We start from the raw sequence: 16,404 nt of genomic DNA, 5'->3' as shown, positions 1-16,404 counted from the left end.
ATGTACAAACTTAGAAGTGAAAAGTGGTAGCTCATTTGTGTGCAATGAATCAGAATGCAGTCTATAAAACTAAAATTTAAAAAAAAAATTCAAAACAAACAAGAAAGGAAAATATTGAAGACATTGACAAATTTCTAGAGACATATGACCTACCTAAAATGAATGAGGATATCATACATGATTTAAACAGAAAATTTCAAGTAATGAAATAGAAAACTCCATTAAAAGCCTAACAACTAAGAAAAGCCCAGGACCAGACGAATTCTCAGCTGAGTTCTACAAGACCTTCAAAGAAGAATTAACACCAATACTCCTCAAATTATTCCATGAAATAGAAAAGGAGGGATCCCTTCCAAACTCATTCCATGAGGCTAATATCACCCTGACACCAAAACCAGACAAAGATGCTTCAAGGAAAGAAAACTTCAGACCAATATCCCTGATGAATGTAGATGCAAAAATTCTCAATAAAATTCTGGAAACTTGCATTTGAAAACATATTAACAAGATAGTGCACTACGATCAAGTGAAGTCCATCCCAGGGATGCAGGGTTGTTTCAACATACAAAAATCAATAAACATAATTCATCACATCATATCAATAGACTTAAAAAGAAGAATCACATGATCATCTTAGTAGATGCAGAAAAAGTATGTGACAACATAGAGCACCCCTTCATGTTCAAAACACTAGAAAAAATAGGGCTAGTAGGAACTTACCTCAACATCATAAAAGCCATATATGCTAAACCCAAGGCCGACATAATTCTAAATGGAGGAAAATTGGAAGCATTCCCTCTAAAAACTGACACAAGACAAGGATGCCCTCTTTCACCTCTTTTATTCAACATTGTCCTTGAAACTCTAGGCAGAGCAATTAGACAGAAGAGAGAAATTAAATGTATAGAAATAGGTAAAGAAGAACTCAAATTATCACTATTTGGAAGATGCAAAAAATTCCACCAAAAATCTTCTAGAACTAATAAGTGAATTCAGCAAAGTAGCAGGATATAAAATCAATACTCATAAATCAAATGCATTCTTACACATCAGTGGTGAATCCACTGAAAGAGAAATAAGGACCACTACCCCATTCAAAATTGCCTAAAAAAAAAAAATGCAAAACAAAACTTGGGAATCAATCTAACAAAAGAGGAGAAAGACCTCTGCAATGAAAATTACAGAATACTAAAAAAAGAAGTTGAAGACCTTAGAAGTTGGAAAGACCTCCTATGATCCTGGATAGGCAGGATTAATATTGTCAAAATGACCATACTACCAAAAGCATTATACAGATTTGTTGTGATGCCTATTAAACTCCAATGATGTTTTTCATAGAACTAGAAAAATAATCATGAAATTTATGTGGAAAACTAAGAGACCCAGAACAACCAAAGCAATCCTTAATAAGAAAAGTGAAGCAGGAGGCATCCCAATACCACACCTCAAACTAAACTACTAAACAGCATGGTGTTGGCACCAAAACAGACATGTAGACCAATGGTACAGAATAGATGATACAGATACAAACCCACATAAAAACATTTATCCCATACTAGACAAAGGTGCTAAAAACATTCCCTGGAGAAAAAATAGCTTACACAACAAATGGTACTGGGAAAAAATGGAAAGCCACATGTAACAAAATGAAATTAAACCTTTATCTCTCACCCTGCATGAACTGCTTGATCTATTATATATCTTCTTCTGTGAAGTGTCTGTTCAGTTCCCTCTTTCACCACTTTTATTCAACATTGTCCTTGAAACTCTAGTCAGAGCAATTAGAAGAAAGAAATTAAAGGTACACAGGTAAAGAAGAACTCAAACTATCACTATTTGTCAATGACATGATTCTATATTTAGAAGAGCCAAAAAATTCCACCAAAAAAATTCTAGAACTAATAAATGAATTCAGTAAAGTAGCAGAATATAAAATCAATTCCCATAAATCAAACATGTCCCTATATATTAGTAATGAATCCACTGAAATAGAAATTAGGAAAACTACCCCATTCACAGTAGCCTCAAAAAAAAAAAAATAAAACAAAATACTTGAGAATCAATCTAACAAAAGAAGTGAACAACCTTTACAATGAAAACTACAGAACACTAAAGAAAGAAATTAAATAAGAGAGCTTAGAAGATGAAAAGAACTCCCATGATCCTGGATAGGCAAGATTAATATTGTCAAAATGGCCATACCACCAAAAGCATTATACAGATTTGATGCACTTCCTATTAAAATCCCAATGACATTCTTCATAGAACTAGAAAAAGCAATCATGAAATTCATTTGGAAAACTGAGAAATCCAGAATTGCCCAAGCAGTCCTTAGAAAGAAAAGTAAAGCAGAAGGCATCCCAATACCAGACCTCAAACCATATTATAGACCTATAGTAATAAAAGCATGGTACTGGCACCAAAACAGACACATAGACCAATGGTAGAGAATAGAAGAAACAGACAAACCCACATAAAAACAGTTATCTCATACTAGACAAAGGTGCCAAAAACTTTCACTTGAGAAAAGATAGCCCATTCAACAAATGGTGCTGAGAAAAATAGAAAGCCACATGTAACAAAATGAAATTAGACCTTTATCTCTCACCCTGTATGAAACTCAACTCACTGTGGATCAAAGACTTAGGCACTTGCCTCGCAAGCACAAGGCCCTGGGTTCAATCCCCAGTACCGCTAAAAAAAAAAAAAAAAAAAAAAAAAAAGACTTAGGCACAAGAACAGAGACCCTACACCTATAACAAGAAGAAGTAGGCCCAAATCTTCACCATGTCAGCCTGGGACCTGACTTCCTTAACAAGGCCCCTAAAGCACAAGAGGTAAAATCAAGAATCAAAAAATGGGGCCCTACTACCAGCCTGGAAGCAGGAGGCTCATGCCTGCTTAGTACATAGCTCCAGAGGAGGGAATGCCACTCCTGGGCTCTCTAGGTTTTGTGCCCCACCACCTGGATGCCTGGACCTAGAGCTACTCTGCCAGTTTTGTCTGCAGGTCCTTGGTGCTCTGACCGTAGGTGCCTGGTCACTTCCATCTATGCTGGAATAGGAGCGAACAGCTGCCTGCAGCAGGAGAAAAAGTAATGTGGGGGTGACCATGGCAGAGTTAGCCTCCATTTCAGCTAATCATGGGAGAGATAAGGTCTCTCCTGATTATTACTGGTTTAGAAGTACAGTTCCCCTTGAAAAGATTTTCATAGATTATGATGACAGTAAAATATAGGTAAAATATTGCTCTATAATGTAGGCCCCAGAAGTTTCAGGTGTCCTCACATTTCTTCCCACTGTCAGTAGAACTTCAAATGTAGTTTTCCAGCAGATTTTGGCTTTGAGTGGAGAGGGCTATTGGATTGTAGCTTTTCTGTATCCAGTTTATTGGGACCATTTTGAATTCTATGATGAATTTAGAAAAATTTTAGATCATTTACAATTGGATAAAGTTAATCTACTTGGGGCTTCTTTGGGAGGCTTTTGACCCAAAAGTTTGCTGAATACACTCACAAATTTCCTAGATTCTATTCCCTCATCCTCTGCAATTCCTTCAGTGACACACCTATCTTTGACCAAACTTGGACTGCAAACAGCTTTTGACCGATGACAGCATTTATGCTCAAAGAAAGAGTTGTTGGAAACTTTTCCTCTGACCCAGAGGACCCAATGGTGGTTGATGCCATTGTCTGCATGGTGGACAAGTTGGAAAGTTTGTGTCAGAGTAACTGGCTTCAAGACTACCCTGAATTGTCAGAATTCTTATGTGGAACCTCATAAAATTTGGGACATTCCTACAAACATTTTATGAATGAATTTTACCAGAGTGCACTTTCAACTGAAGAAATGTAGAAACTATCCCAAAACCCAGAGAGTTTACCTTAAAACCAGAGGCAAATTCCCCTACCTGTGTAGAAATGCAGAGGTGAATCTTTATATACAGATACAGTTGCTGCAGTTACATAGAACCAAATATGCTGCCATTGGCTGATCTATGGTCAGTGCTAAGGAGCTTGAGGTGCAGAAAGGCAACCTCCGCATCAGCCAGGAGGAGCAGTAGATGTGGCTTTTGCTGTTACTGTGAGGCGACCCAGTGTGTTTTTATACAATCAGTGGCAATCAGCACTGGCAGTCAGTCCCTTCCTTCAGGTTCATCAATCTCACTGTATTTTGGAAGTAAGACTGATTGTCATCTTGACAGGCAGCAGCTCTTCTATGACAGTGTAACTAACAGTCCCCACTTTGGTTTTCTTAGTTTTTGAAATTAAAAAAGTAATTTGAAGACTCCCATTTAGAAAACTTGTAAAAATTTTATAATCAAATCTTCACCATTGTGTTAAATGAATACTAATTTCTGATGTTTGGGATTCTGTGGGGTTTGTTTTTTCATTTCCTATCTTCTTGGTTTTTATGTTATTTTCTGTAAATGTATGCATCCTGATTGTGTATCAGAAGGACACTCATTATTATGCTTTCTTGCCATAATAGTTATTAAAGTACTAATGTTGGCAAACTGCTGTTAGCTCTCTGGCAAATCAACTAATTTTAATTTCCAGTTAAGTGGGATTATTTGAGTGTTAGCTATTTTCTTCCTAGACGTTGCATTCTCTTGAAATAAAAATTCAGTTTTAATGAAAAAAAATCAATAAATGGAATGGAATCAAACTAAAAAGCTTCTTTGCAGCAAAGAAAATAATCCACAATATGAAGAGAGAGCCTACAGAATGAGAAAAAAACTACCACATGCATCTCACATATAGCATTAATCTCCAGGATATATAAAGAACTCAAAAACTTAACATGAAAAAAACAAATAGCCCAATCAATGAGTGGGCAAAGAAACTGAACTGACACTTCACTGAAGAAGAAATACAATTGATCAACAAGTATATTAAAAAATGGTCAACATCTCTTGCAATTAGAGAAATTCAAATCAAAACTACATTGAGGGTCCATCTCATTCTGGTCAGAATGGCAATCATCAAGAAAACAAGCAACAATAAATGTTGGTGAAGATGTGAGGAGAAGGGTACACTCAAACAGTGATTATGGGACTGCAAATTGGTGCAACCATTAGGGAAAGCAGTATGGACAGTCCTCAGTAAAGTTGGAATGGAACCACCATTTGACCCAGTCATCTCACTTCTCGATTTATACCCAAAGGACTTAAAATCAACATACTACAATAATGCACCTATATCAATGTTTATAGCAGCTCAATTCACAAAAGCTGAAAACCAACTTAGATGCCCTTCAATGGGTGAATAGGTAAAGAAACGGTGGTATATATACCCAATGGAATATTATTCAGCTTTAAAGAAGAATGATATTAGGGCATTTACTGGTAAATGGATGGAACTAGAGAATATTATGCTAAAGAAAATAAACGAATCCCAAAGAACCAAAGACAATGTTTTCTCTAATATGCGGATGCTAATTCACAATGGGAGGAATAGAGGTATTTTGGACTAGACAGAGGGGAGTGAAGGGAGGAGAGGGGCATGTGTATAGAAACGATACTAGAAGGAATCAGACATTATTACCCTATGTGATTACATGACCTGTGTAACTCTACATCATGTACCAGATGAATGAAAAGTTATACTCCATTTATGTGTGATGTGTCAAAATGCATTCTACTTCCATGTATAACTAATTATAACAAAATTTAAAAAAAGACAAATTAAATTTCCAGACCAATTGTCATCAGTCAAAGTGCATGGAGCCTACCTAAGCCTAAATCCTCACCTAGGAGTTTCACCTATGAGATTAACTCTCTTACTCAAGCAATTCCACCCTGAGGATGGAGTGAGCATCATACTCCATATAACTCCACCTAACACTGCTGAGAAAGGAAACTGAGAATCTTTTGAACTCCAACAGAAACAATTTTTTTTTCATTTATATCTTTTTTCCCCTTTTTCTTTTCTCTGTTTGATTGTGACCTTAATGGTTCATGGACATTTGTACATATTCATTTTTGTTTTTTCCCATTTCTAGTATTTTTGAAATGAGTTACATTTTATGGATGAGTTTTTTTGAGAACTAGAATGTTTGATTAGTATATTTCAGTTTTGTTTTGTATTCATTTTATTTTTAATTTAAAAAATTTTTACTTATATATATATATATTCTCACTCATCTGTTTCCCTTGATTATATTTCTCTTTTCCTTCAATTTTCTACTTCTACCTTCTCTTCTCCTCCCTCGTAATAATCACATCCTATATTGCTTTTATTCTCTTCCAGTCCAGCACTCAAAATTGCAACCCCTTTTGCAAACTTACTGTTTTTGTTGTAGGCAATAATTGATCATATCATTTCTGTTTATCATGATATTGTAGACATTATGGCCCAAACTGTTTGGTTTAATACTGTAACTTGTTTGCATTGGTTGTTATTATTTGTCTCCTCCTAAATGGTGAAGTACTGGAAACATTCAGGGACACTATAAATCCACAGGGTAAAATGAAGGTAGATTCATATAGTTAGATGGGTAGATATATAAATAACATGAAAAAGCAAGGGAATGAATCACCCCAAACAAACCAAGATATTTCAGTAACAGAATCCATTAACACCACAGTGGAAGAAATGTCAGAGAAGGAGTTTAGAATGTAAGTAGTTAGAAATATCCTTGAGGTAAAAGATGGTGTAAGGAGTGACATCAGAGAGAAAATACAGGAAGTGAAAGACTGCCTCAATAAAGAGATAGAGATTCTAAAACATAATCAGGCAGAAATCCTCAAAATGAAGGAATCAATACACCAAATTAAAAATTCAATAGAAAGCATCACCAATAGATTAGATCACTTGGAAAACAGTTCCAGGCAATGAACACAAAATATGTAATACTGAAAATAAAGTTGCCCATCAAAAGAGATGTCCAAAAGACCATGAACAGAACTTCCAAGATATATGGCATAACATGAAAAGATCAAATTTAAGATTTATCAGGATATATAATGTTTGGAGTTACAAACCAAGGAATACACAATCTTTTCAATGAAATAATATTGGAAAATTTCCCAACTTATGGAATAAAGTGGGAAATCAAATACAAGAGTCTTTCAGGACTCCAAATATACAAAATTACAACAGACCCACACCAAGGCGAATTATTATGAAAAATGACTAACATACAGAAAAAGGAGAGAATTTTAAAAGCTATCAGAGAAAAGTGAGAGTTCTCATTTAAAGGAAAATCAATCTCAAACCCAGTTGGTTTTCTTAACCCAGACCCTCGAAACTAGTATGTCTTAGTGTAATATATACCAATATCTGAAAGAAAATGGAAGGAAGGCAACAATACTATACCCAGCAAAATTAGGGCTTTAGAATTGATGACGAATAAAAAAATCTCTGATGATATACAAAAGTTAAAAGAATTCACAACCAGAAAGCCTGCACAACAAAAAAAATACCAATAAGATAGTTTTTGAAGAAGAAATAAAAAATAAAACTGAGAACCAGCAAAGGGAGAAACTACTCTAGAAGAAGAGTCAATTAAAGGAGAAACTAATTCAAATAAATCGAGAATAAATCAAAATTATAGGGGATAACAAACATTTCTTGCCTCATCTATTTCCTGCCACTCTGACACTTGACATGGTTCTGTTGGAGTAGAGGACTCAACACTTGACACTGTTCTGCTGATCGTCCTCCCTCTTGGGGGCCATAGGTGTGGCATGTCTCCATGTGTAGTTACTTTTTAATATTAATAATCAATACATCATTAGAAACTTATTGGAAAAACATTGGGAAAGTTTTACTGTATCAGGACACAAAATAGTGCACAATAAAAATTTAGCAGTAATACATAGATAAAATACATGAAAATAAACAATTGTAGCTGTGCTTGAGTTTAAAGGAGACTGTGATTACTATAGTATAATAATAGATGGATAAAGAGGTATTCCTCTGAGCTTGGATGCAGTGTTTAGCCTTTGTTGCTTTCCTAGTTATAATAGTTTGATTCTAGAGATACTTTACATAATAAAAATATTTAGGTTAGGTCATAAATATAATTTATGTTTTTCCTATGTGTAGGCTAATTCTTTGAGAATCAGAATAAGATTGTAGTCTGCCATTATTTGATATAGAATAGACTAAATATTAACTGTAAGTTGATTTCTTTGCCCTTTAATAATAGTAAAAACTTTTCACTGTTAAACACTGGAGTTCACGGTGGGGGTGGTTTCTTAAAAAATCTAGTGACATGTTTGTTCTGAAGGTTGAAGGCTGGCAGATCATGGTGCCCTCGGTTTAGCTGGGAGACAAGTTTGTTTCAGTTTAGCTGGGAGATGAGTTTGTTTTAATCTGGCTGGGAAATAAGGGTTGTTTTTGGTCTGGGCTGACATACAGAGAGAAATGTGTACTTTGAGAAGAAGCATAAATTGTACTTTTGAAGGTTTTTCTTATTTTAAACTAACCATAAAAGGATATAATCATTACTAAAGAAAACTATCTATTAAAAAAAAAAAAGCTGGCAGAAAAAAATAAAGACAGATTCAGCCTCAGAACACTTGGTGTCTCTGTGTGCTGTTTTCTCCACCATGCTGATGCCTCCCATCCACCTAGGACCCCTGACCGCTGCTAGAGCTGGACCCCAGCAATTTCTCAATAACAACTTTGAATGTAAATGGTCTAAACTCATTAATCAAAAGACATAGACTGGCATATTGGATTAAAAAACAAGTCCCACCAATATGCTCTCTCCAAGAGACTCACCTCAAAGACAAAGACATCCACAGATTGAAAGTAAAAGGATGACAAAAAAACATATATTCACATAAATCTTGTGAACAAGCAGGGGTTCTATCCTCATATCAAAAGTGGACTTCAAATTGAAGTTAATTAGAAATGACAAAGAAAAACATTTCATACTTCTTAAGGGAATCATACATCAATAAGACATAACAATCAGAAATATTATGCCCCAAACAATGGCACATATATGTCCATCAAACAAACCCCTCTCAATTTCAAGAACCAAATAGACACAACACAAAAAACTAGGTGAATGTAATATGCCTCTTTCACCACTGGATAGATGCTCCAAACAAAAAGTAAATAAAGAAGCAATAGAGCTAAAAAATACAATTAATAATTTAGACTTTCTAATTTTATACTGTGATGTTTATAAAATAATTTAAATATTTTCATATCTATTGACCTTTGTTTCATTCTCTACAGTTGGTTTATCCAGTATAATATTCCTTTGCTATTCAGATCATGAGTATATGTCTAATTGATTTAAAATATTTTTCCAAGTCTTCTGTTTTGAAATTCCCATTTTTTATAAACTTTATTTTTCTTTAAAGTGGGGATTGTGTCTTTTAGTAGTAAAGTGTGCTTTCTATCTTTTCAATCCTCTCCACATTACCTTTTTATATTTTGGAAGTATGATGTGTGTTGCAAGTGTATCTACTCTTTTTGCAGTATCCTAGGGAAAGGTCCTCTTATCTTTATGTAAACATCTACTTTTCCTCTTTTCAAAGTTTTTTTTTTAAAATTTAAAATACACTTTATCTCATATAACTTTTTTGTTTTAAAAATGTTTTACATACCATAATTTTGTCACCCCAGCTTTCTTTTACTGACTTTTGTATGTAACATTCTTATATCTTTCCTTTCAGTCTACCTGTATCCTTATATGGAGTTGCCTCTAGATTACATAGTTTTATTTTTCTGATTTAATTCTGTTGCTCAAGCTTATGTTTTGATTGGTGTTTTATAATAATGCATTTATAATCAATAAATTCCTAAAAGTAAAAAAAAAAAAAAACATAAAAAATGCAACACTAAATTATCAAAAGTTGAAAATTGTTTAAAGTTTATATTTAAGGGATAATTCAACTCTCCTTTTTTACTTTTGCACTTTGAATTTGGCTGTTTACAGAAATCAAATCAATGTGGTGCTTTGCAAACCTTTGTATGTGTTGAATAAATCTGACTTCTGTCTGAGTAAATAACTCTCGTATCTCCATGTTGGTTTGAAACCCACAAACTTAATTTTAGTTTCCACTTCCCTATTTCCAATTATTGATAAATTGCATATTGCCTATCAATAATTTTCCCTTTTAGGCCCTTATTGTAATGGATACATATTTATCTAACTCTTTTACTCTAAGACATTTTGACAGTTAAGTCTATAGTGTAAGAACCATTTTGTAAGGAAACTTTGCTTAGATTGTTTGTATAATAATCCTCTCTCAAAAGTGAATCAAAAACCTTTTGTTTTTCTAATTAGTTATTACAGTAGTTCAAACATATTTCTGGAATTAATCCATTTATTTCTATTTCAAAATCACTGTATCATGCAATGATCTGACACTTTTATTTCTTTACTCTACTTACCAGTCAATTCTGACTAATCTGCCTTTAGAATCATATCCACAACCCTGAAATAGTTTGAGGCCTTCTGATCTTATCTACCTCTACTATCCTTTTCCTATCTTATGGAGATTAGAGACAAGTCTGATGTTTCAAATATGATACAACCCTCATTTAATAAAACAGAGCTAATAATTTTGAAATGAAATACATTATAATTTTTTCTCATTTTGTCTCCAGTTTGAAAACATTATGGCTTCTGCTTGATCTGTTGGTACACTACACAAGTAAACTGTGCATAAAAAATGTAAATATGTTGATGTTATCCATGTTGTTTTGAGAATCAGTAGTAACTGGTGAAAAAATTACAAAATTGTTTTATTCCTTTTAAATGACATGTATGTAGTAAATTTACTTTGTGTTTGTACAATCTGGAATTTTTGACAAGTGCATTTATCTTTAGAAGGTTCCAGGGCTCAGATGAAAGCATTTGGCATGGGTGGTTGGGTGGGAAGTGGCTTTGATTCAAAAACTCAAAAATCCGTTACTTGCATATATGGATTGCTGAATCCCACCAGTCACCAATCAACTCCCATTGGTATAGAGTAAGACCAAGGTTATCTGCAGATGAATTGGATAAATCTGGTCTAACAGTGTAAGATTTCTGTTAAAACTTCCTCACAAGAATGAAAGAGGGTTGGACTGAAAATATGACATCTTTAAATTATTCTGGTTTTCCTTCTAACAAAAAGGGTTTGATATTTGAGCATAGGAGTCTCTGTTAACCAATGATTACCTTTAGAACTTAGGATCCTTCCCATAGGATGGAGAGAAATACAGAGAGACCTTCCCAGAGTGACTTTATGTACTTCAGGGACTAAGAGTTCCACTCTAGTCACAGCTCTGAAACATCCTGGCCACCATATCAATATTTATAGCAGCTCAATCTACCATAGCTAAGTTATGGAACCAACCTAGGTGCCTTTCAACAGATGAATGGATAAAGAAAATGTGGTACATATACACAGTGGAATATTACTCACCCATAAAGAATAATGAAATATATATCATAGTTTCTTTATCCATTCATCTTTTGAAGGGCATCTAGGTTGGTTCCACAATCTAGCAATTGTGAACTGAGCTGCTATAAACATTGATGTGGCTGAGTTACTGTAGTATGCTGATTTTAAGTCCTTTGGGTATAAACCAAGGAGTGGGATAACTGGGTCAAAAGACCCAGTTACTGGGTCCAAGTTTTCTGATCATGCTAAGTGAAATAAGCCAATCCCCAAAAAGCAAAGGCTGAATGTTTTCCCTGATAAGTGGAGAATGATATATAATAGGGGTGAGAGGTGTGGGGAGTGAAAGAAGAATGTAGGAACTTTGGATTGTGTAGAAGGAAATGAGAGGGAGGGATGAGATGGTGGAATGAGACAGACATCATTACCCTATGTACATGTATGATTATATGAATGGTATGAATCCACAACATGTACAACCATGGAAATGAAATGATGTACCCCTTTTATGTACACTGAATCAAAATGTAGTCTGTAAAAAATGAAAAATAAATAAATTTAAAAAAAGAAAATAAATAAATAAATAAGTAAATAGATATCTCTGAACAACAACAACAAAAAGAATAATGAAATAATGGCATTTGCCAGCAAATGAATGGAACTGGAGACTATCATGCAACATGAAATAAGCCAATCCCAAAAAACCAAAGGCCAAATGTTCTCTCTCATATGTGGATGCTGACTCATAATAGGTGGGGGAGGAGTAGAGGTTCACCACGTTAGACAAGGGGGAGTGGGGGAAAGGGAGGGGGAAAGGGAAAGGGAAAGACGTAAAATGAATTGGACATAACATTCCTATGTTCATCTAAGAATACATGACCAGTATAACCCCATATCATGTACAACCACAAAATAAGAAGTTATACTCCATGTGTGTATGATGTATCAAAATACATTCTGCTGTCATGTATAGTTAAAAAGAGCAAGTAAAAAAAATTTTTTAAAAGATGTTATATCCCTCCTTGTATATGAGCTTTACTAAAATTTAAAAAAATTCAGGCCACCCCTTGGCCACCTTTTCCAATTCTGTTTTTTCTTTTTTGATGTTAATCACTTTTATATTTAAAAATCCCTAAGTTTAGAGAAGAGCTCACATTATTCAAGCTGTAAAATGTCTTTTGTTTCAGCATAGTCTTGAATCTCTTTAAAATTCATCACATACATAAACTGAAGAACTGAACTACAATTATAACTAAGGCTTTAAACTTGAAATCTGGTTTTAGGTGGCTGACATTTCTTGAGACTGTGATTTGTTTTTCAAGAGATAGATACTTCTGTTTTTTAAATGCAGTCTTTAAAAACTAAAAAAAAAAAAAAAAAACAAAAAAGAAAAAAATGCTTTTCCAATTCTTTACTTAGGTAGCACGTTGTCTGAGGCGTGGCTCTCAATGATTGAGTAACCCATTCCCAGTGCCACGCCTTTCTTTTCTATAACATAAAATTGAAAGGTTGGCTGAGTGGGTAGACTCAAATCAGGTGTCTGGGTAAGAGATGCTTTTAATGTATTGAAGGCCTTTCTCATCTCCAGAGTCCAGTTAGTAATGTTCTGTCCCTGTGCTTCTTTAAGGTACTCATAAAGGTGTCTTACCTTTTCCGCAGACCCAGGTATTCATATTCATTCCCAGGAAGGCCCTGAGTTGTTTAACTATATGAGGAATGGGTGGAAAATTTTCTGTGTCAAAATTTTTGGTTTTACCTCCCAGTATCATGTCCAAGTAGGTAACCCGAAACAGGCACATTTGAGCCTTTTCTCAGGATGCTTTGTTTCCCATATTAGCTAGGAAATTGAGAAGAGAGCCAGTGCCCTCAGAAATTACTTTTTCTGAAGGTCCACATAAGAGAAAGTCATCTACATATTGAAGTAAGTGTGTTTCATCGTATAACCAATTCATGAGGTCCTGTGCCAGTGCTTGTCCAAACAGATGGGGATTATCTCTAAATTCTTGGGGAAGGCCTCTCCAAGTATCCTGTCCAGCCTCACAAGTATAATCCTTAAAGTAAAAAAAAAAAAAAAAAAAAAAAAAAAAAATTGGCATCCTGTATGTCTACAGCAGTATAATAAGTAGTTCCCCTGGGGAATCTGGGTAAGAAGAATATATGAATTTGCAGCTACTGGGCATAGAGAAAACACCACCTCATTGATTATATGAAGATCCTGAACTAATCTCCATTTATTGGGGACCTTTGGGACCTCCAATATAGAAGTATTATAAGGGATAGAGCACTCTACCAAATGTCCCTGTCTTTTTATTTATTTATTTTTTTATTAAAATCTTTTTTTATTTTTACAGACTGCATTTTGATTCATGGTACACAAATGGGGTACAACTTTTCATTTCTATGGTTGTACACAATGTACATTCACACCATTCATGTAATCATACATATACATAAGGTAATACTGTCTGTTTCATTCTACTATCTTTCTGTCCTCCTCCCCCTTCCACCCCACTTTCCTCTACACCATTCAAATTCCTTCATTCTTCTCTTCCCCCTGCTATCCCCCCATTATATATTGTCATGCACTTATCAGAGGAAACATTTGGTCTTTGGTGTTTTGGGCTTGGCCTATTTCACTTAGCATGATATTTTCCAACTTCATCCATTTGCCAGCAAATGCCATAATTTTATTCTTCTTTATGACTGAGTAATATTCCATTGTGTATATATACCACGGTTTCTTTATCCGTTTGTCAATTGAAGGGCATCTAAGTTGGTTCCACAATCCAGCTATTGTGAATTGAGTTGCTATGAACATTGATGTGGCTGCATCACTGTAGTATGCTGATTTTAAGTCCTTTGGGTATAGGCCGAGGAGTGGGATAGCTGGTCAAATGGTGGGTCCATTCCAAGTTTTCTGAGGAATCTCCATACTGCTTTCCAGAGTGTCTGCACCAATTCTCTCACCTCGTACAAAACTCAACTCAAAATGGATCAAGGATCTAGGAATTAGACCTGAGACCCTTCACCAAATAGAAGAAAAGGTAGGCCCGAATCTCCAACACATTGGCTTAGGACCAGACTTCCTTAACAAGACCTCCATAGCACAAGAAATAAAAGCAAGAATCAGTAAATGGGATAGAGTCAAACTAAAAAGTTTTTCTCAGCACAGGAAACAATCAATAATGTGAAAAGAGAGCCTAAAGAGTGAGAGACAATCTTTTCCACACACACTTCAGACAAAGCACTCATCTCCAAAGTTTATAAAGAACTTAAGAAACTTTATACCTAATATACAAAGAACCCAATCAATAATGGGCTAAGGAAATGGGCAGACACTTCACAGAAGTATACAGTATATACAGGTGATCAACAAATATATGAAAAAGTGCTCATCATCCCTAGTAATTAGAGAAATGCAAATTAAAACCACCCTAAGATTTCATCTAACTCCAATTAGAATGGCTATTATTAAGAACACAAACAATTATAAGTGTTGGCATGGGTGTAGGGAAAAAGGCACACTCATACATTGCTGGTGGAGTCCCTGTCATTTTAAACTCAGTATAATAGGTATTAGTCCCTTCCTAGTTTTTAAGGAATAGTTTTTTTTGGTGGGGAAAATGGAAAGGATCCTTAAGATGAATTTTGACAGGGGTTGCAGTCTATGCCCTTCCCACTATATTGTTATGTGACCAAACTGTGGGCTCCATCTCTGTCTCTAATACAGACAGCTAGACACTCCAGGTGACAAACTGACCTTTAATTGAGATAATAGGTCTCTTCCTAAGATAAAGGTTGGGGTATCTGGCATAATGCTAAAGAAGTAACAGAAGTAGAAATCACCCCATGAACAAGCAAGAGGTCAAGTAAATTATTGCTCAAGGGGCTGGCCCTATATGCTCCCTATGGTTACTTTATCTTGGTACCAGGGTTCAGAAAAGGACAGGACTGAGACAGCACTCCCATATCAAGAATTAAGTTTATCTGGTGCTTGTCCATGAACAAGGTTACCCTGGGCTCCCCAAGTTGCACTTAAATCATGGGAGCCATAAAGAAAACCCCTGGGACTTGTCATTGGGAACTGAAAGTCAAAGGCCTCAATCCCCTTAGGTTCTGAGGACATCTAGCTTTCTAATGGTTTCCCTGACACAGAGGACAAGGTCTGGGTAGTAGTACAAGAGGTGTCTGACACTTCTTGGGACAATCCTTTTAAAATGTCCTTCTTTCTAAAAAGAACAAAATCTGAGAAGTACATATACAATTATTGGTCTTCATTGGGTCTGCTAAAGACAGACTCTGGAAAAATAAATGGCAGTTAGTTTTAGTTCAAGCATAAGTTGAAGTTGACTCTCCAGCTGAGATGAATCTGTAGCCGATGGGAGACTCTCACTATCATGAAAATTTTCATAGACTTGAATTTTTTCAGAACAAGGGAAAATAGCCAAGGTCACAGTAGTGTGAGGTTAAAATACCTTTAACCTTGTTGGAATGAAGAAAACCACAGAAAAAGACTAGAGAGCAAGTCTTGGACAAGATGAGAATATAAACTATGTGCTTGGGTACACTTAAGTATCAAATGTGCCACTAGAAAAAGATCCGGTACAGCAATGAAGTGCTAAAGACACAGAACTTAAGGCGGAAGAAATGGAAAAACTTTCAGATAGGCATAAGAGGAAAGAAAGGAATTTCTTTTGCAAAGGTAGGGCAAGTGGTCACTATTTTAAACTCTATAAATTCACAAGAAGAAATGCTTTCTATGCTATTCTCTCACAGAAAATACTCTTAGGTGTGTTTTCTTCCAAATATGGCAAAGGGCCTTAATGAACCTCATGATGAATGATTGCTTCCATGTGTGAAAAATCTAGACAGGGTGCAGGAAGCCACACTTCCAAATGAAGCGGGAAAACCATAAAGTTTTTTCCTTTCTCTCATATTTTTTCACTGGCTACTCTAATTTCCCTGATTACTTCAAGGTCTCTGCTATGGTCTTTGGTGAATAACATTGTGGGTCCTGAAGTTTGCTTAAAAAGGTCGTCACAGGAATTC

The 16,404-nt window shown here is 35.2% G+C and overlaps 1 pseudogene across 1 annotated transcript; it reads left to right on the top strand.

Moving 5' to 3' along the window:
• Positions 1–2,621: 2,621 nt before the first annotated feature.
• On the top strand, positions 2,622–4,113 carry LOC306671037 (maspardin-like; annotated as a pseudogene). Its single transcript has one exon. The product of its transcript is annotated as a maspardin-like (transcript).
• The last annotated feature ends 12,291 nt before the right edge of the window (positions 4,114–16,404 follow it).

Source organism: Sciurus vulgaris (assembly GCF_902686455.1).
Source record: "Sciurus vulgaris genome assembly, chromosome: 1".
In the NCBI taxonomy this organism is placed as follows: domain Eukaryota; kingdom Metazoa; phylum Chordata; class Mammalia; order Rodentia; family Sciuridae; genus Sciurus; species Sciurus vulgaris.
Note: the sequence above shows the minus strand (reverse complement) of the source record. Positions and strands in the feature narration are given on the sequence as shown.